The following is an 18,731-nucleotide window of genomic DNA, read 5'->3' on the forward strand; positions in this document are numbered from 1 at the left end:
GGATTCCTTGCCATGCCTCTAAATCTCAGCATACCAGGCTTGCTGAGGTAGGAGCTACGGGAGCGAGGAGGTTCTGAGCTGACCTACTTATGGGCAGTAGCCACTGTGGCAGTGGGCAGGAGCCATGCGTTCCTAAGCTAGGAAGTCTGTCTTTCAGATTCCAGGCCCTGATGAATGGAAGACCAGACTTTCCAACAGCAGGAATTTCACTTCTCCAAGGAGCAGCTCATCTCTCTTTTGCAGAGCATGCCCAGTTCTTCCTCAGTCTCTGGCTGCTTGCTTTGATGGTCCTGCAACATACAGAACTTCAGTGTCTACCCCATTTCCCAGCCATTCTGAGCCCTTCTCTTGGGTAGGAAGAAATTCTGTCAAAACAAGGGACATTTTGCAGCAAGGACATGACCCACTGCCTTCTATTTGCCAAAATGCCCCATGTTGGGGGCATTTAACGTGGTGACCTTCTGTAAGCTGGGAGGGGAATGGAAGGAGAGTTCCAAGTCTTTTCTGGAAATGTTTGGGCCTTAATGATGAGGATACTCAGGGGACAGAAAGGAATTAAGAATTTAGTAGTATTAAGGTATAGTCTATCTCTCTGGTTAACCAATACATGGATGAGTCACAATACACATTGGAAGTAGAAGAAGGCTTAGTTACCTGACCCACCATTTTCCAAACCCAGCTATTCATCAGAATCACCAGAGAATCAGGCTCTGTCCACTTAAGGTTCTGATTTAGTATGCCTATGGAGGGGCCTAGGAGTCTATATTTTTATTAGTTATTGATGGACCTTTATTTATATGTGGTGCTGAGACTAGAACCCAGTGCCTCACACATGCTAGGCAAGCACTCTACCACTGAGCCACAACCCTAGCCCTGAGTCTATATTTTTGAAATACATGTGCACCAGGTTTAGGAATCACTGTTCTAGTCAGTGCTGTCACATTACATATAGGCAAACTGAGACTCAAAGAGGAATGTTTTCATGGTCGTTTAGCAACTCAATAGCTTCCCTTGAAGGCCTTCTATGATATGGCTCTAATCTACCCTTTCTCATTCTAGAATCCCATTTACTTGCTCTTGGGGTTGCCATACAAATATAGGACATCAGCTAAATATGCATTTCAGACATACTAAAAAAATATTGATTGATTATCTGAAATTCAAATTTAACTGGGCATGCCATACATTGATTTGTTGATATGGCAATGCTATGTACCCTATAATACAGATCACTTTAATTAGCTTTGTCATGTACACTTCCTGAAGTCCTACTTCTAGACCTTTTCAAATGCTGTTCTCACTGGAATACTTGTCCCATCTTTTCCTCAAACCTGAGGCATCTTTCAATATGAATGCCACCTTTTTCCCTCAAGGCATCTTATCCCTTGACTCAACCTTTATCTAGCCTCCAATGCTTCTCCATTTCCACCTGCTCATACTCCATTTTGGATCAAAGCCCTTGGTCTACTTGCTTAACTCTTCTGTGAGGCATGTGCCAACCCTGTGCCAGGGAGGTGATCATATCTGAGCAAAGGGTACAGTGTAAAAGCGTGGGATTTGGACTCAGATGGCTTTTGCTTGAATCCCAGCTCTGTCACTGATCAGCTATGTGATCTTGGGCACGATTTACCACCTCCATGGGACTCAGTTTTCTCATCTGTAAAATGGGAATTGTAAGAGTAATTTCCACATAGAGTTGCTGTGAAACTAAATGAGATAAAGCTTGGAGAGTACTTAGAACAGTCAGGGTATCCATAAAGGATCCAGGAAATGTTAAGTGTTGTTATAAATTATCAGCATCATTGTCTGTGTAAACCAAGGCCAAGCATAGAATAGTGATCAGCAAAGTCTACTGAATGAATAAACAAATAAATGCATGAGGAAAAAAAAGTCCTGGGTATATGATCCTGTGACCTATTAGCAAAAGTGCTAGATGCCATTCTGAGTGACTTTGCACTGAAAATAAATGTGTGTGTTAGTTTGCTTTTTGCTGCTGTGACCAAAATAAGTGACCAGAATAACTTAAGAGAAGGAAAAGTTGATTCAGGCTTATGGTTTCAGATGTTCAATCCAGAGTTGGCTGACCAGATTGCTCTGAGCCTCAGGTGAGGCAGAACAGCATGGATAAAAGGAATGGCAGAGGAGAGCCGCTCATCTCCTGAAAGCCAGGAAGCAGAGAGTGGGGAGAGGGAGGGGGAGGGGGAGGGAGAGGCAAGAGACAAGATATATAATCCCCAAGGGAATGCCCCTAGTGACCTACTTCCTCCAACCACGCCCCACCAGCCATCAGTTACACGCAGTATAGTAGTCTTTTCAAATTATTAACCCATCAAATAGATTAATCCACTGATTAAATTATAGCTATCATAATCTAATCTTTTTGCCTCTGAACACTCATACATTTACACATGAGCTTTCCAGGGACACTTCATATGTAAACCATAATAATGTGTATTGGAAAACAGTGTTCCCTCATGAGGAATTTTCTGCCCTCTAGGAGTTATATATAATGTCATATTCCTCTCTGGGAGAATAAATTGATGTTTGGAGATTAATGCACACATGTTTGTCTCCTAGGAGAACTTCTATGCTTCAAATCTCTACAGTCATTGTTGGAAATGGAAATCCAGACTTGTACCTTTCACAAGTCCCTGCCTTCTTGTGGAATGCTAGGAAACTTTGTTTCCACTGAGCTTTGCTCTCTCCCTTCATTACACTGAAATGCATTAATTAAAACACTGGTAAAAACTCAGAGACCAAGAAAATAAGATGAAATGCAAGTGTAAGTTTGGTCCAGGTTTTCTTTCCTAATTCCTTATTATTATATGCAGTGGATGAGAAGGGTTCCTTGGGTCCATAGCATTTACTAAAATGAGCATAAAATAAATAGGATTGAAATAAAAGGAGGCGAGAGAGGTAGTTTACTAGTGCAACAAGAATGAATATCATTCTCATCTGAAATCATTTATATTGTTAGAACAAGATACCTGGCACCTTGCCTGGTATATTGTAGATATCAAATACATATTTGTTGAATGAATGAACATTGTTGAATGAAAGGTGGAGAATAAATAAATAGGTTTTTTTCGTTTAATAAAGTAAATGTGATCCAAAAATGGTAGTGTACACCTGTATCCCAGTGGCTTAGGAGGCTTAGCCAAGAGGATCACAATATCAAGTCCAGCCTGGGCAACTTAGCAAGAGTCTTGCTAACTCAATGGTAGAGTGCTTGTCTCGCATGTGCAAGGCCCTGGAAAAGTGACCATTTTGGCTGTGCCATGGGAATACTGCTTGAACTGCGGTGCAAGTACCATTTATAGTCTCATCTCTTTTTTTTTTTAAAGATTTTTTTAAAGAGAGAGTGAGAGAGGAGAGAGAGAGAGAGAGAGAGAGAGAGAGAGAGAGAGAGAGAATTTTTAACATTTATTTTTTTAGTTCTCGGCGGACACAACATCTTTGTTTTTTGTATGTGGTGCTGAGGATTGAACCCGGGCCGAACGCATGCCAGGCCAGCGCGCTACCGCTTGAGCCACATCCCCAGCCCATAGTCTCATCTCTTAACCTTTGAGGCTGATAGGAATCTGAGAAGTTAGCTGGATCAATCTTCTCCTTGTACATGTCTAGTGACAGGGAGCTTACTGCCTTTTGGGGCAATCTGTGTGATCTTTGGATGCTCTGAAAAGCTCTAATTGTTGCATCAGTGACAGACCAGGTACCAATACCCAAGCTTCTCTCATCCATAGTTACCAGAGCTCCCACTATAAAGCTGAATTTTTTTTTGTACCAGGGGGCATTTAACTACTGAGCCACATCCCCAGCCCTTTTTAGTATTTTAGAGTCAAGAGTCTCAATGAGTTACTTAGAGCCTTGCTAAATTGCTGAGGCTGGCTTGCATTGAACTGTCAACCCTGCCTCAGGCTCCTGAGCCATTGGGATTATAGGCATGTGCCACCATGCCCTGTGAAACCTGTATTTTATTCAAAACAATGGAAGAAGAACTTTCCTAGGAAGCAGGAGACTTCCATCTAAGTCTGAGTTCTACCACTGACTTGCTGTGTGAAATCAACCAATCCCTTTTCCTACTTGGGCCTCAGTTTCCCTTTTTGCACAATAAGAGATTTCAAACTGAGTGCTCTAAAAGACATCCAGCTCAGATGTTCCAGGATTCTCTAATGTGGTCTAATTAGGATCTTCTAATGTGGTGATTGTGGAAGTGTGGTTCAAGAATCCCTGAAGGTCCCTCAGAACATTTCTGAGGGTCAATGAGGTCTCTATTTTCAAACTCTATATTTGTAGGAGGCAGGATTTTCTTCATATACTCTAAGCCAAACTGCTTCTCACAACAGATTGAATGCAGAACAACTATGAGAAGCCAGCTGTCTTCTATTAAGCCAGACATTAAAGAGACCCAAAAAATGTAAAACAATGTCACTTTTCTCAGATTTATTTTTGTTTTGGAAATTATTGCTATTCTTAATAAAATAGATAAACATATGTTATCCAATATGTCATTCATGTTAACATTTAAAAACTTTAGGCCTGTTTTAAAATCAATCAAACAATATCCCTTAAATGTCTCAGTTTTAATTTCTAATATGGTAAGTACTGATAAGTCTAGCCACATATATAAAAATTCTCTGGGGTCCTTAACTTTTGTTTGTACTAGTGATTAAACCTAGGGGTGCTCAACCACTGAGTCACATCCCCAGCCCCCTTTATTTTCTATTTTAAGACAGGGTCTCACTAAATTTCCAAGACTGGCCTTAAACCTGTGATCCTCCTGCCTCAGCCTCCAGAGTCACTGGAATTACAGGCATGAGCCACCATGCCTGGCCCCTTAATGACTTTTAATTGTAAAAAGCATTCCTGTTCAAGTGTGTCTTTGACTTCCTGTCAGACTCTATGGGGAGCCCGCATCGTCACAGAGTCACAGATGTGATCTGCTCAATATCTGGCACAGACATGGACATAATGACCTTGGGAGGAAGGCCATTCTTCCTTCCTTATGGGACTCGACCACACCAAGTCTTTCTTCTTCATCTGGGATCCTTGGTGTAGATAAGTGACTTAAGCCTTAGACAACACAACCCCTCATGCACAGTGCAAAGGTTGATATGACAGCCTCTCTGCTTGCCTGTGCACAGCTGCTGTCTAGTGCACCCAACCTGGTTCCACCTTCCCTAATTGCTACTTTCAACCCCAAAGAAAGTAGGCTTCCTGAGTGCTATACTGATTGATCAGGGCAGACCTTGGGTGTAAGGCAAGACTCTGCCAGACTCAGAGCCCCTGTTGTATATGGGGGAAGGAAAGAGATAAGACAGAAGAAATGTCACATCCGGCCCTTCATATTTCTTCTTTCATAAATAGGAAACCTAGGAGATGAGTGGGGATCTTTATCCTCATACTCTTGTTACAGCCAGGGAAGCTGAGGTCAAATGACTCTCCTAAGGAGATTACACAGCCAAGAAGCAGTTAGACTTGGATTTGAACTCCTAGGTGAATGATGCCAATCAATGCTGCTTCTGCTTTTGCCGAAGGAGGGAGAGTCAGGAGCACCCAGGACAGGAAGAGGGAGGTCGGGGATAACCTTTTCTGAATACTTACTTATTATGAACCAAGCTAGTGAGTGCATGTGAATGTTATCTTGTTAACTCATAACAGCAGTCCCCTTATGTAAGCATGAATCCATGGTCCAGCTTGGAGAAAGAACGTGGCTTTTATAAGGGCACCCTGCCAGGAGGTAGCAGAACCAGAATTTAAATCTAACTCTTTCTGGCTCAAAAGCCTCTGTTTTTCAATAGTACAAATAGCATTTATTGAGAACTAACATCATGCCAGGCAGTGTAGTAAATGCTTTAACTCTTTCAGTTTAAACCTTCCCACAAGGTAAGATTTCTTATTATCTCCCATCTTACAGAGGGGAAATAATATAGTGACAGGGCTAAGGTCACTCAGAGAGTAACAGTACTGGGATTTGAATCCAGGCAGTCTACTTCCAGATGGGCTTAACCATCTCAGGCTAACCTGGAATGAAAGGTCCAGAACAGAAACTGAAGTCTCTTGCTTTCTCAGGTCAGTGTGGTGTGCTATGCACTATCACCTCCCAAACGAATGCCCAAAGCCACAGAGAATGCACTTCCTCCCAGAGTCCTGAATCTAAAGGAGGTGAACTGCAGGGAGGAAGAGAACATGTAGCAATCTTAGGCCTCCATGTGTCCTCTCCTACAACAGTTGATCCATGGCTCTTCATCCTCAGGGCTCTGGCTGCAGGGGACGTGGGCATATGCTCAAAGGAGGAAACAATCTCTGTCCTGGGTCTTCATTTTACACTTTCCCCCACACCCTGTAGGGAGCTTCCCCTTATAAGCCTAGGCCACATCTGAGATACTCCTGAGGTCAGAGTGAGAAGGTGACAGATCAGTTATTACAACCTCAGGGCATAACTAGCAAAACTGAGGGCCACAGAGTAAATCCTAGGCAGATCAGGAGGGACTCTTGTATACTCTCTGAACAGACCTCAGGACAAAACCACAGATAAGCAAAGTCCTTGGAGGCAGGCAGAGGCTTGCTCAAAGCAGGCTTGGGACCCTCCAGAGTCCCAGAAACTGGCCCTTTGCCTGACCAACTTGGTCTCTGAAAGAGAAATGAGAGAGTAAGTTATTCTGGGGCTCTTGATGACATGCGTCCCCAGAGACCCAAGCCTGGCCCTTTGCCATGGGGTCCCTGGAAGCTTCTAACCACCATCCATGGCACCCTGCCTTTTGAGGTCTGGGGAAAGGGTGTGTGGGGGTGGAAGGATCACTGTTTCTTAATGGCTTCCTGCCCAGAAAGTCTCTACAACTGCAGAGTGCTAACTCTATTTCTGCTGAAAGAACTGACTTCAGGGCGTCCAGAGGGTTCAGGTTTAGATTTCAGACTGGAAGCTTTCTGAGCATGGGAGTGGATAAAGGAAGGAAGGTATCATCTCTACAGGAGATATTCAGAAAGGGATGTACACCCATTCTGTGTGAGCTAGGGGATGGATGAAATGGCCTTTGAAGACTCAGAATCTTTGGGGGGAGTTACCTGACTTCCTGTGCACTCCTAGAGGGCAGCTGGGGCATTCTGAGAGGACATAAATTTGATTTCTGGAATCGGGTTTCTTCCAGACTTGCCCGGTTTCTAACTCTAAATAGGAGTCATAAAAACAGACTTGAGACATAGAGACCTCTATACATTGACTTTGAAGGAAGGGAGGGAGGGAAGGAAAGAGGCTGTCTAAGGCGGAGGGACCAGGAGGCAGGTCACTCCCTGATTCAAGCTCAGCATGGTTAACTAGTTTGCCCAGCTCGCAAAACTGAGACCCAGATGGAGGGGGCATCCCAGAAGTGCCCGTGGGTCAGGATGCCTGACTTTAGAGTGGGGCTGAGAAGGATCCCCTGACACAGAGCCCGGAGCCACCTGTTTGAGGTGTTTCCAAGGCTATAAGCTTTTTCCCTTCCACTGATGGCCTTCACACCTTCCTGCTAAGGGCCAAGGGACTCCTTCCTTGCTCCTTCTCCTTGGCACACTTTCCATAGCTCCTGCCTGGTCTGGGTTGTACCTGAAGGCCCTAGGGAGAGCTGATGTATTAATGGGCCAGGAGGCAACCTGCCAGACCTACTGACACACAGGTGATGGGACTGCTGCCGAAGCCAGCAGACGGACTAGACACCCAGGCTGGGAAACTGTAACGTCCCGGGAATTTCAACTGACATTGCTGTCCAGTCTCAGCCAACTGGTTAACGGTGCCGAGTTTGAATCAGTGAGTGACCCGCCTCCCGGTCCCTCCTCCTTAGCCAGCCTCTCTCCTTCCCTCCCTCCCTCCCTTTTTCCCTCCCTCAGCCCTCCGGGAGGGGCCGGCAGTCGAGGCAGCTGATCTCAGGCCAGCCGCTGCTCTCCGCCTCCCTCGCAGTGCTTGCTGGCTGATGGAGCCCAGGGCCAGGACTGGCTGTCCCTGAGCCCCGGGTCCCTTCTAGCCTCGTCCACAGAGAGGCAGAGGCTCATGCCCAGTAAAGCTTCGCTGGCCCTACCAGCTCCCCGCGCAGCACCATGCCTCTGCTGGACGTTTTCTGGTCTTGCTTCAGGAAAGTGAAGGTAAGTGGCCGGCCAGAGCAGCCCATCCCATGGCTCTTGGGGGAAGGAAGCAGCTGGGACCATTACTGGCTGAGAAAGACAGATCAGACCAGCTCCTGAGATTTTCTGAGGCTCTTGGAGCTAAAAAGGCTTGGGTTCAAGTCTCACCCTTATCTCTTAATCAGCTCTGTGACCTTCTACTGCTTTCCTAAGGAAATAAATAAGCCACCTGGCTTTTTTTTTTTTCCAGTTCAGGGGATAGAACCCAGGGCTTTGCACATACTAGACACTCCTACCGAGCTATACCTTAGTCCTTTCTATCTTATTTTGACACGGAGTTTTTCACTAAGTTGCCCAGGTTGGTATCAGACTTGTGATCTTCCTGCCTCAACCTCCTGAGTAGCTGGGATCACAGGTTTGTGCCACCATGCATGGCTGCTAGCTGGCTCTTTTTCTTAAAACCCACCTCTGTTGCTTCCCAAGGTTTCACATGAAGATAAGACACTTAATCTCTCTGAGCTTCAGTTTTTTAGTTTTAAAATGAGGACAATAGTTATACTAGCCTTATAGGGTAAAGAGGTTGCTGTTAGTGTTTTTATTTCTTATATGTAAAATGTAAGAAATAATGTGGGTTAAGTTCCTAGCATGATGCCCGGCATGCGGGCATCCACACAAGTAATTGTATCTGTTATCATTATTATTACTACTAATCTCCATCAACATATATCAATCACCTACTGTGTGCTACATACCCTAGGGGCGACAGAAAGATGAAAAAGGACATGGTTTTTGTCCTTGTAAAAGAGATAAGAAAAGTGCCAGATATTCATTAAGCACCTACTATATACCAGCCCTGGGATAGGTAGTAAGTCAGTAAATATTTGAGTGCCTACTATGTCCTGGCCACAGGAAGTACATGATGAGCACAGCAGAATCAACAGGGATTTGTAAAGCATGATTTCTGCTTTCAAGTATTAAGGAACTCATATATATTTAGCATCTGTTATGTATCAGACAGACCTGGGCACTTTGAATTCATTCATTGTGGTAGTGAACTTTACTAAAATATGTAGTTTTCCTGCTTTGATAATTGGGAAAGGATCCTATGAACTGTTAAGGAATATCCACAAGGCCACTCAAATACGACTGGAAGAGTTGTGGTTGGAACACCTAAGCCCATGCCCTTCTTGACACTATGTGGCTCCCCACAGTCCGACCTGACAGGAAAATGTTCAAACAATTAACCTGATTCTAAGATAGGATGAAAGGGCTGCTGGGACCCTCGGGAAGGAAAGATCCATTCCATGGGGAGGGACTTGGAAAGGTTTCACAGGAGGTCACATTTGGGCTGAGCCTGAGGGTTGAAGGAAGAGAAGAGTTTGTCAGTTCAAAAAGGGGGGAGGGGCATTCCAGGCATGCCTGGCAGAGGGAACTGCATGGGCAAGAGCTTGCAGGCAGCACGGTGGCTGTGCCTGGGGGGAGGGTTCATTCTGGTGATGTGGCTCAAGCAAGGGGTTCGAGGACAGAGGCACTAAAGAGAAGGAAGCATAGGTTACCCCGCCCCAAGGGTTTGAAATTAACCCATGGGCTCAAGGCTCTCACCCAGTGGGGGTCCCATCTGCAATGGAATGGGAGAAGACAAGGACTAATGTAGTGTGGTTTCTCAGACGCTGAATTAATTCAATTCAAACTATTTTTATGTGGATATTATTGTGTCCTTACTATAGTATGGCGTGAAAAAAAAATTCTAAATGTCTGTCCTCGGCAAAATAAATTTTAAAAAAAGTTTGATTTATTTTAAAATATTTTAATGGGCTGGGGATGTGGCTCAAGCGGTAGCGCGCTCGCCTGGCATGCGTGCGGCCCGGGTTCGATCCTCAGCACCACATACCAACAAAGATGTTGTGTCCGCCGAGAACTAAAAAATAAATATTAAAAATTCTCTCTCTCTCTCTCTCTCTCTCTCTCCTCTCTCACTCTCTCTTTAAAAAAAATTAAAAAAAATATTTTAATATTTAAAATCGTAAACAAAAATGTGTCTATTTAAAATTAAATTCTTGGGCTGGGGATGTGGCTCAAGCGGTAGTGCACTCGCCTGGCATGCACGGGGTGCTGGGCTCAATTCTCAGCACCACATAAAAATGAAATAAAGATGTTATGTCCACCAAAAACTGAAAACTAAATATTAAAAAATTCTCTCTCTCTCTCTCTCTCTCTCTCTTAAAAAAAGAATAAAAAAAATTCTTGAAATCTTATAAAAATTTTTTTAAAAATTAAATTAAATTCTTTATCCATGAAATCCCAAAGTCTGGGGATTCCTGTTTTAGGGGATAGAGAGCCCATTTCAGTAAAATAGGGATATAATTGAATGGGTGCTTTTAGGAGACACACGCTAGCAGCAGCAGGTGGGGGTGGAATAGAAGGGTCTAAGTGGAGATGCAGAGCCAGGGTATGTGGCGAGGAGATTATGAGAAGCTAGATGCAATGATAAAGGCAACAGAAGGGGGAATTGAAATTGCCTCTGAGGTCCCAGGTTTAAGAAGCACCCCTGACTACTACCCTAATTAACCATTCTGGGTGCTTGGCATGAATTTAAATTGCTTTGCACTCATTACCCCAAATTCTCTGATGCTAGCAAGTACCCCCATGCACAAGCACACAGGGACACACGGAAGCACACAGATCCAAGCATTTACGCAAAACTATATAGATATGCAGAAGTATTCACAGAGCACAGAGGCACATGTGCATGCACGTGCGTGTGTACATGCACGTGCGTGTGTACATGCACGTGCACAAGCATACTCTCACACAGTCAGGGATGTGGTTGTGTGTGATCTTGGTAGACATGAATCAATACATGGATAGATCTCAGGACCCCAGACCAATGCACACGCTGGGGCCTCATGCTCCCTTTTCCAATGCTGCTGGTTTAAGGCCCCAGTCAGAAAGGCAGGCTCTCTGGGCCTGTCAACCCAGTCAGTTGCTCTGAGCCACCCTTTCTCTCTGAGCCTTGCCTCTCTGTGAGCAGTCATGTGGCTGTGGGAAAGCTGACTGAGGGGAGGGGCGAGGCTGTGGCAGAGCCCGCCTTGGCTGAAAAGGGCTTTATCAGATGATCAAATTCAACCTCATGGTGGTTATGATGGGGGAAAAGGAGCTCCCTACCACTCCATACCACATGGGGCTGTCCTTGAGCTAAAGAGATACAAGAGAAGGGAAGCAGATAAATGTGTTTAAATTGGACACACTCCCACATGCACACGTATTAACCCTGTGCCTTTGAGCCTCAGTTTCCTTGCCTGAAAAAGGACACTAATCAGTACCTGCCTCACAGAGATGCCATGCATATTCCGTGGGTTCATGAATTTCACATGTTTGTCATAGAATAGGTGGTCAATACACTACATTTCTAAACTGTGTACTGGGGGAGACCAAAGCAAGGATAAAATTACTCTATATTTGCATACTGCAGGGTTATGGTCTCAGGTCTTATCCACTTCTTTGCTACAACATCCCCCCTCAGGCCTCTACTTTGACCCTGCTGGGTCTTGAAACAGAAATAAACCTTGCTCAAGGGTAACACGTCAGAAGCCAAGGATACTGGGAAGGTGGCAAGAGGCCAGGCCAGGGCTCGGGATAGCTTTGAGGTTCTCTGAGGTAGGGGCAGCCAAGGGACAAGACGTTTGGGTGTGAGATGAACCCAGTATAAATAGTTCCATACGTGTCTGATGTTCCTGCCCTGGGGGCCAGCAGGGGCCAGGAAAGTATCTATGGCCTCTCACCACAACCAAGCATGCATCTGACTCTCTCTCTCTCTCTCTCTCTCTCTCTCTCTCTCTCTCTCTCTCTCTCTCTGTCATACAAACACACACACACACACACACACACACACACACACACATTAAGAGGGTCAAATCTTTTGGGGCTAGGGTTGTGGCTTAGTGGTTGAGCGCTATCCTAGTGCATGTGAGGCCCTGGGTTTGATCCTCAGCACCACATGAAAATAAATAAATAAAATAAAGATGATATTGTGTCTGACTACAACTAAAAAATAAACATTAAAAAGAAGGAGGGTCAAATCTCCCTACTGTCCCCAGTCTCCTCCTCTTATAACATAGGTAGATAATCACACAATATCAGAATTGAAAAAATCTCTGGAGATCATCTATTCCCCCTTGTCTGTTTCCCCTTCCAAACTCCTAATGAGGAAACTGAGATTCAGCAAAGAAAGACATGTGCCCAAGGTCATAGACTGAATCAGGACAGTCTGATTGAAATGTGGTCTGTATGATAATCTCTCTACTCGTTCTGTGGCAAAATTCAAACAACCATCTCTGGTAAAATCTAACAGCAATACTATGTGGGACTTCTGTTCATGTGCCACATACACGCACACATACATCTATGTGGTAACAGCGCTATCTTATCTACCCCAAAAGCTTCTAGTGAAATCAAAGCCAAACATGACAGAAAAGTCCCTTGTAAACTTGGAAAGCTCATAGAAATTAGCCACACAGTTGTGGTCCAACATGAGCCACCATACCTGTCCTCAGTCACTGTATTCATACTTAGGTCATACATAGGAGTCTGTATGTGCATAAAGGCTCTCCTCAGTTCCCCCAGCTACATATTCCCAAGCACTCTGTCCTGTGAATGCTCTCCCCAGGGGTACACATGGGAATTCCATGTCGCTGATTATATACCAGGTTGCTGGGGCTCCTATTCATATGGGTTTGAGCTTTCACAGACACATCCCTCAAGCAGGCTCACATTCCTGTACACATGCACTCACCTATGAGGTAACCTACATCCTCTTGATGTGAACTTATGCTCCAGGCCCCCTCTGTTCCCAGCTAACTTGCAGTTTTCTGGTCTGCAGGGGATCTGCCTGGCAAGATATGGGGTATAGGTGGAGCTCACCACCTCCTCAGATACTCTGTTTCATCTCGGGACATTGCCGCAGGTCCTTCAACCAGTCTAGGGTGACGTTGTGTGTGTGTGTCTGAGTATGGAAGTAGTAGGGTATATATACCTCTGAGATATGTATGCTCAGCACTCCCTAATTTCTGGATCTAAAGAAATAAATTATAACATAGATTCTCATGTTTTGGAAAAACTGCTTAACAAAGGCAGGGCAAGGCCCAATGCCCCATAAAAGGAGGCTTCACCCCCAGGGCTCTCTCTGCAGAGTACCATGACCCAGTCAAATATTGTGTTGGCTGAGTGGTAGGTCCTGGATCCCAACATTTGTGGAAAATTCATACTATCCATGAGTTGCCCCTGAAAATCTAACTGTAAGTCACCTAGATTCTGTTACACTATGTGTCTGTGATGCTCCAGGCCCATGGATGGAGGCAAGAAAATAGGTTGTGGTGAGGTTGTTGGCACATATGGAGTTAAAGAGATCTGGGAGTTGATTTCTGGAGAGACTGATATGGAGAGTGTGTCTACCTGGGCCACATCTGTGCTGAGTGGTCTTAGGCTGGTCAGCTGTCCTCAGTGGATAAGACTCAATGGAATTGTCAATGAAATGGTTTAAGGAGGAGCCTGGCCCAGGAATCAGGATCTGAAGGAATCATCTATGGAGTAAAGAGCCGGGAGAGTCTTCAAGAACAGTAAGGAGACAGGAGAAGGCACAGATCCAAGGGACTTGCCCTGGATATTGGGGTTGGGTGACAATGATGGAGGGGGGGTGGTGAGAAACTTTGAAATTTCTATTTGTGGAGCTGGTGATTGAACCCAGGGCCTCACACATGTTAAGAAAGTGTTCTATACTGAGCTACATCCGTAGCCAGAGACATTGAAATTTGGGTATGAGAGCTCAACCTTGGTGCTCTTGATGCAGTGAGAATACCAAGATATCTAGAGTAAAATTTGGAATCAATCCCTTCACCTGTTAGGACCAAAACTTACTAGCTCTGTGACCTTCAGAAAATTACTTAACCTCTCTGAGCCTTCATTTCTTGTGCCATAAAATGTAGCTAAAAATATAAACCATCTTATAAAGTTGTTCTAGGGCTTAAATGAGTAAATACTTATTACATCTCTTCAAAAAGCAGCACACAGGGCTGGGGTTGTGGCTCAGTGGTACAGCACCTGTCTAGGACAGGTGAGGCCCTGGGTTAGATCCTCAGCACCACATAAAAACAAATAAACAACAACAAATTAATAAAGGTTAAATTCTTTAAAAAAAAGCACCTAGTAAGCAGTAGCCATTTTTATTCTTTGTATATTGGGCACAATTATAATTTCTACCTTACAAGGCTATGGTGGGGTTCAAAGGAAATAATGATGGTAAAGCATGTTGAGATGCTTATTGCTGTTATCTGAAGTGAAGTGGAGATTTTCCTTAGGCTGGGAATACCCTTAAGAGTTCATTCCTTCACTCATTCACCCAATGATATTTATTCAGGACCTACTCTGGGTCAGGCCCTGAGGAATTAGATAACAGTGAACAACATAGTTATAGGTCCCTACGCTCATGGAAGCTTACTGTCTAGTACATATAAAATGATGTTTTCATACTCACAATCCCTAATTGCCCTGTTGATGGGTATGATTGGTACAGTCGAGAAAATTTCAGGATATGAAACTATACAATTAATTACCAATCTAAGTTTATCCAGTACTTGTTCTTGGTGACCCTGCTTAGTCCACAAGGTGGAGAAATGACCACACTGGAGTCTGGGTAATTCCTGTAAGAGCAAAGCTTGGAACCATCTTGGGTCCGTCCTGGGAGTGGAGAAGGGACTCCTAACCCCTGAATTTGCCAGGCCTGAACTCTGTCCCTCTCCCCCAGTGGTTCCATCTCAGCACAACTGGTGCTATTTGCTCAAGAGTCATCTGAGATTAAACAGTATTTGTTCTGGAAGGTGGGAGATGGTGGGATGGCCATAGGCAGGTAAGATGGGGAACAGAAGGTGAGGTTTCAACTCTGACTTATGTCTCCTCAGATATGAATTCTTCCTTTGTCTTCAGCTTCTTTGGTGCCCAAAACTGTACAAGAGGGGCTGCTGGGGGTGGAGGGTATGCCTGACACTATGACTGGTAGGGGGAAGTAAGTGGAGAAAGCTAGAGATTGGCAATGCCAGGTTTGATTTTTTTTTTCTCACCAACACTAAAGAAAGTTGGAACTAACATGAATCATTATTGCTAGAGCACATACTCTGTAGCACATATCATTTCAACCTTTCACATGTGTTAGCTCATTTTTCCATCAGGATAACCCTACAAAGCAAGCACAGTTATTATCATCTTCATTTTACTGAAACACAGAAAAGTTTAGAAACGTATCCAAAATCACACAGCTGTTACCTTGGAATTTTTTTGAACCCAGGTAATCTAGTTCCAGAGTCCATTATAGCTATACAAACCGGGACTCAGTTTCTCTACCCATAAAACGGGGATGTTGGATTGGTTATCTCTGAGAGCCATTCCAGCTCTGATACTCTCATTATATTTGCATATATTTCCCCAAACTTCCAGGCCAAATTGGAAAAAAAAACAAACAAACAACAAAGACTGCTCCCAAAATGTCAGTGATTTCCACTCCAGGTCTCTGGGGAGGAAAGAGCCCAGGCCCAGGGCAAAAAAAAAAAAAAAAAAAAAAAAAAAAAAAAAAAAGCCTGCAATGAATAATAGGCCTCCCAGAACCCCCTAGGGCCAGAGAGCAGCTGGAGGCCTGGGAAGCTCTGGGAGCCAAGGCCTGGCCTGCATTTCCAAGTCACTGGTAACAATAACAAGGAACAGTGGCTCAGACCGCCTGTGCTGGGATTTGGGGTCAGAGACTTCACAGTAGGGTGGGGGCAGTAGAGCTCCTTGCCCCATCCTTCTGGCCAACCCTGGAGCTGCTGCTGCCACTGCTGCCAGGGACCTTAGAGTCCAGGTCACTTGGCAGTTCCAAGGCTGGGACTGCCAAGGGGCAGAGGAAAGGAAGTCCTGCACTTGGTGAATGGGGGTTGAGGCTCTGGAAATGAGCATGGGCTGAACTTCCCTAACCTGAGTTGGGTCACCCTCTGGGAGCTGGAGAAAAGAATGTGGTATGATGACATAAAGATAGTAGCTGGAAACTAGGCAACCTTCTACTACCCCACGTTCTGCCTCTTCATGTTTTCTCCAAGCCTCAGTTTCCTTATTTACAACACGGGCAGCATACTTCCCATTTCATAACTGATTGCAATGACATCTGTGAAAAACCCTGCCACAGTAGGGAGTCAGTAAATAGGAGTTCAATGTGAAGATGATGAATTAATTACTGTAATTAATGAATTAATTACTGTACGTGACCCTATGTCCATTGCTAGGGCCCTCAGATTACTATTTTATTTTATTTTGGTACTGGGGATTGAACTCAGGGGCACTCCAACACTGAGCCACATCCCCAGTCGGTTTTTTTTTTAAATATATTTTATTTAGAGACAGGGTCTCCCTGAGTTGCTTAGGGCCTTGCTTTTGCTGAGGCTGGCTTTGAACCCTTGATCCTCCTGCCTCAGCCTCCAGAAGCACTGGGATTACAGGTGTGCATCACCACACCTCGCAAAGTATTCATTTATAAAATGAGGAAAAATTAGATCTGCCAATTCCCTCACCACCCTGGCTGAGGAGAGCCTAGAATTGAGAGCATCCATGAAAATGAAAGGACAGTAGAAAACACTGATGTTACTACACTGAGTTTTAGGAAGTGAGTTTTTTAGGCAATTCCCCTATTCCTCCTCCTCCCAGCTCTGCTCCCACCACTGGTCAGACTAGATTAGAGTGTAGAAAAGAGGCTCCATCCCACACTGGAACTGCTGGGTCTGTCTGCTCCAGCCCCTTCCTTCATATACTCAGTGCTCTAAGGCCCCTCCTCCGGAAAGACTCCCAAGCTCTGGGCAGGAAAGAGGGTCCCTGTTGGCTGGTGGGAAAGTCAAGTCTTTAGGATATGACATTCCTGAGATTATCCAGAGAACCCCTGGGGGTTGCAGCTGCTCATTCACTCTCTTCCTTGGCCCAGCTCTCAGCCTGCTGTGGAAACAGCCAAGATAGTAGGGTGTGAGGCTGGAGGAGAGTAGAGAGAAAGGGGACTGAAGTAAGGAGCCAGGCCTGAAGCAGCCCCATGGGCCAGGTGAGGGGTCAGGGTGGGGAAGACAGATTGGAAGCCATATCAGGACTGGCAGGAAGGAATAGAGGAGAAAAGAATTCAAGACATTAGGAATTTCTGTGTGTATCAGTGACTTATAAAATGGTCAGGGGTCTGGGGATGTGTCTCAGTGGTAGAGTAGTTGTCTAGCATGCATGAAGCCCTGGGTTTGTTCCCCAGCACCACAAAAATAAATAAATAAATAAACAAACAAATAAATAAATAAACAAACAAATAAAGAAATAAATAAAATGGTCAGAGTTCCTGTGGCTCCAGGTAGGATGCCTTTTTTAGGCAAGAAATCTGAGGCCCAGCAAAGAAATGATCAAAGGCATAGGGTCAAAGGCCCAGAATGCCCATGTCAGTCAGTCCTTCTGAAGACCAGGACTCCTCTCCCCTTTTCCGAGAAGAGATTGGCATCCTCCAATGGAAGAATACCCCACCACCAGTAGAAGTTACACCCTGAACATGAGCACATGTTCCTTGGTTTAAAAAGTGGCATGGTGACATTCCAATTTAAGACCTGTGGCAGGTTCCACCCAGCCCAGGCTCACATGCCATTCCCCGTGTACCCAGCTATCTCCACACTTGACTATAAACTCCTCTAGGAATCCAGACTGTGGCCCTACCATCCCTGGTTCCAGTGACAGTCTGGTCCAACCCAGTCCCTATTCCAGGCCTAACCCAGAAGAAGGTTAATGAGTGCATAAAATACACATATATACTCATGCAGGTACAAAGGGTCAAACCCCTTGGACCCACCTCCCAGCTGAGAGACCCCAAGAGACAGAGGAGTCAGCTCTAGAGGGGTTAGGGGAACCTGCCTTCTCATAGTGGCCATAGTCTGTGTTGGCAAAACATGGGCTGCGCCTGGGGGTGGTGAGGCCCACTCTGAAGGGAGAAAGGGAGGGCCAGGCTGTGAATAGGGCTCTGTGTAGCCCAGCTCAGAGGACTGGGGGAGGCTGGAATGTGAAGAACGTGCTCTCATGACTGTGCCCTAGGCCTGGGTCTATGGCACATGGTTGACCAGGGGCAGTGGAGTGGGGGTGGGTGGTGAAGGTGGAGAGGAAAGCAGAGAAATCAGGCAAGGAAAGGACAAACCATTTCTTCAGGCCTTCCCTCAGACATCAGGGCAAGGACAGGTTGGAGAGCCTGCAGACTGAGCAGAAAAGATGCTAAGAGAGTGAGCTTGGTCCCAGTCAGCCACTATGGCTGAGGACTCCCAGGGCTGGGCCAAGTCGTTTGATAACTTTGCAGCTTGTATGTGAACTACTCCTCTCAGACCTCCTGACTTCTCACACAGTAACCTTCCTTTTGCTTTTATCCCTTCCTTGACTCTGACTTTCCCTTTTTGACTCCTTCATCCTGTTTCTCTTTTTCTCTCAAAACTGTTTCATCTTTTTTTGTTTTTTTCTGATCACTCTATCTCCCACCAGACTGCAAGCTCTTCTGGGGCAATGACCATGTCTGCCTTTATGCATCTTAGCATCTGTAGGTCTACCACAATGTCTATTGGATA

The 18,731-nt window shown here is 45.1% G+C and overlaps 1 protein-coding gene across 1 annotated transcript in view; it reads left to right on the plus strand.

Moving 5' to 3' along the window:
- Nucleotides 1–8,077: 8,077 nt before the first annotated feature.
- The window catches only part of Stard8 (StAR related lipid transfer domain containing 8), a 77,897-nt gene continuing 67,243 nt past the window's right edge, over nt 8,078–18,731 (plus strand). Inside the window, exon 1 of the mRNA XM_026399986.1 lies at nt 8,078–8,115. The gene's annotated coding sequence lies outside the window, so the exon portion shown is untranslated. The remainder of the gene's footprint in view (nt 8,116–18,731) is intronic.

This window comes from Urocitellus parryii, chromosome X (genome assembly GCF_045843805.1).
Source record: "Urocitellus parryii isolate mUroPar1 chromosome X, mUroPar1.hap1, whole genome shotgun sequence".
Taxonomy (NCBI): domain Eukaryota; kingdom Metazoa; phylum Chordata; class Mammalia; order Rodentia; family Sciuridae; genus Urocitellus; species Urocitellus parryii.